Genomic DNA, 2,844 nt, shown 5'->3' with positions numbered 1-2,844 from the left:
TCATGTCTTATTGCTTATTGGTATTCGTATTGATTTCTTGTTATCCAGGTGCCCCGGCGTAAATCCCCCACGACAATAATAGAAGAAATCATACTAGACGGCAATGAAGATCTAGGCGGTATATTAACTAAACTAGATCAGGAGAATATGCCCAGGAGAACCAACATACAGATTACTCTGAAACAACGAGACAAGAGGAACAAGTGTGAGGAAAAGAGAGAGAAGAGTGGAAAGAAGATGGAAGATGTTCCGGCTAAAGGATCAGATATCAATGAGACTGAGAAGGATAACCTGGGAAATAAACAACAGGTAAGATTTTTTTTAGCTCTTCAATAGATCAGTTGTGCTTACTTGGGTGGTGTTTTAAAGTCATTTATCCAGATGCCCCGGCGTAAATCCCCCACGACAATAATAGAAGAAATCATACTAGACGGCAATGAAGATCTAGGCGGTATATTAACTAAACTAGATCAGGAGAATATGCCCAGGAGAACCAACATACAGATTACTCTGAAACAACGAGATAAGAGGAACAAATGTGAGGAGAAGAGAGAGAAGAGTGGAAAGAAGATGGAGGATGTCCCGGCTAAAGGTTCAGATATCAATGAGACTGAGAAGGATAACGTGGGAAATAAACAAGAGGTAAGATTTTTTTTAGCTCTCATATAGATCAGTTGTGCTTACTTGGGTGATGTTTCAAAGTCATAGAGCAGGAAAAATGAGGACCAACGGAATTTTTCTTTTTCTTCTACGACTTCTAGATCCCGAGATAAATCGATTTAAACAATATCGGTAAATCGTGAAGTTTGACGTCACGGCATACGCTCTCGTACGCGATGGACCGTCCATAATTGGATTATCCGACTTCGATTGGTGCCTTGTGGCTTGTCACAAGCGTTTCTGCGCATTTTGACGTGAAATCTGACGTCACAACTCTTTGAACTTTTTCATTAGAACGACAATTAAAAATTGAATTTTCGACCTTTTACAGTTACTTTTTCGGAGTTTTGACCTCAGATTTGGATTTTTCACTACTTTTTACGTAGGAATTGACCTTTTATTAATAATTTTTACCCATTTGCAACTCCTCCATTAGAATTAGATCTTTTTTGTATAAACCACGAGGGGTGTTTGAACGAAAAGACCTCATCACTTGATTTTTTTTCCACTGAATAACTCTGCCAATTTTTTTTAGTGACGGAGATATTCAGTGACAAGCTACCTGCCTACTAACAATACCCTCACCCAGCCTGAGAAACCCATCGGGTTACCAACCACACACATCACCACCACCACCACCACAGGCTATTTATGAATTTTGATTAGTGTGAAAAATATCAACATATTCAGTGACAAGCTACCTGCCTACTAACAATACCCTCACCCAGCCTGAGAAACCCATCGGGTTACCAACCACACACATCACCACAGGCTATTTATAAATTTTGATTAGTGTGGAAAATATCGATTTTTTTTTTTTTACTAGGACTCACCATGAGAGATAGGAGAATCAGGGTTGGATGTGATGATTTCCTGATGGGACACAGGTTCAGGGGAGGCCTCACGTGACAGAGACTCGGGGGTCATGATGCCTGACATACCGAGGTGACTGGGGGATGCAGGGGCACTTCTGTAAATACAAACAATGAGAAAATAGAATGATTACAAAATGTCCACAAACACAAGCCAACTAACAAGTTTAAAGAAACGTCCAAAAATCAACCAACATGGAGAGAACAAAGTGTTAAAAAATGGAAGTGAGGGGGGAGAAAAGGTGAAAAGATTGTGTGAATCAAGACTTGAGAGAAAATTTTATCAGGACATGAGATACTCGTACACTGTATTACACAATAGGGCTGTCTGAAAGAGACTGACAAGAAACGCCGAACCTACTTAAAGGCTAGAAGGAAGAAGAAAGAAATGGGAAAAGGCTCGGAAAGAGAAAGAACTCACCTAGATGATAGACCGAATGGTGCACGGAAGCAAGGTACTATTCAATACAAGTATAGTACTCACCTAGATGATAGACCGAATACAACTAACAAGTTTAAAGAAACGTCCAAAAATCAACCAACATGGAGAGAACAAAGTGTTAAAAAATGGAAGTGAGGGGGGAGAAAAGGGCGAGGGAGATCAAAGAAAAGGTGAAAAGATTGTGTGAATCAAGACTTGAGAGAAAATTTTATCAGGACATGAGATACACTGTATTACACAATAGGGCTGTCTGAAAGAGACTGACAAGAAACGCCGAATCTATTTAAATGCTAGAAGGAAGAAGAAAGAAATGGGAAAAGGCTCGGAAAGAGAAAGAACTCACCTAGGTGATAGACCGAATGGTGCACGGAAGCAAGGTACTATTCAATACAAGTATAGTACTCACCTAGGTGATAGACCGAATGGTGCACGGAAGCAAGGTACTATTCAATACAAGTACAGTACTCACCTAGATGATAGACCGAATGGTGCACGGAAGCAAGGTACTATTCAATACAAGTACAGTACTCACCTAGATGATACAAGTACAGTACTCACCTAGAACAGGTCAAGCTGGGAGATGTAATGTCAGACCCCCGTATTGTAAGTACCGGAGTACCCAGTGACAAGCTACCTGCCTACTAACAATACCCTCACCATATTCAGTGACAAGCTACCTGCCTACTAACAATACCCTCACCCAGCCTGGGAAACTCATCGGGTTACCAACCACAACCACACACATCACCACAGGCTATTTATAAATTTTGATTAGTGTGGAAAATATCGATTTTTTTTTTACTAGGACTCACCATGAGAGATAGGAGAATCAGGGTTGGATGTGATGATTTCCTGATGGGACACAGGTTC

The 2,844-nt window shown here is 40.5% G+C and overlaps 1 long non-coding RNA gene across 1 annotated transcript; it reads right to left on the bottom strand.

Moving 5' to 3' along the window:
- Window positions 1–1,513: 1,513 nt before the first annotated feature.
- On the bottom strand, window positions 1,514–2,450 carry LOC113472761. The gene is made up of 3 exons (XR_003394948.1): window positions 2,318–2,450; window positions 1,954–2,016; window positions 1,514–1,630 (listed from the first exon to the last, which is right to left on the bottom strand). It is a non-coding gene; the product is annotated as an uncharacterized LOC113472761 (long non-coding RNA).
- Between the last annotated feature and the right edge of the window lie 394 nt (window positions 2,451–2,844).

This window comes from Diaphorina citri, unplaced genomic scaffold (genome assembly GCF_000475195.1).
Source record: "Diaphorina citri unplaced genomic scaffold, Diaci psyllid genome assembly version 1.1 scaffold8022, whole genome shotgun sequence".
Lineage (NCBI taxonomy): Eukaryota > Metazoa > Arthropoda > Insecta > Hemiptera > Psyllidae > Diaphorina > Diaphorina citri.
Note: the sequence above shows the minus strand (reverse complement) of the source record. Positions and strands in the feature narration are given on the sequence as shown.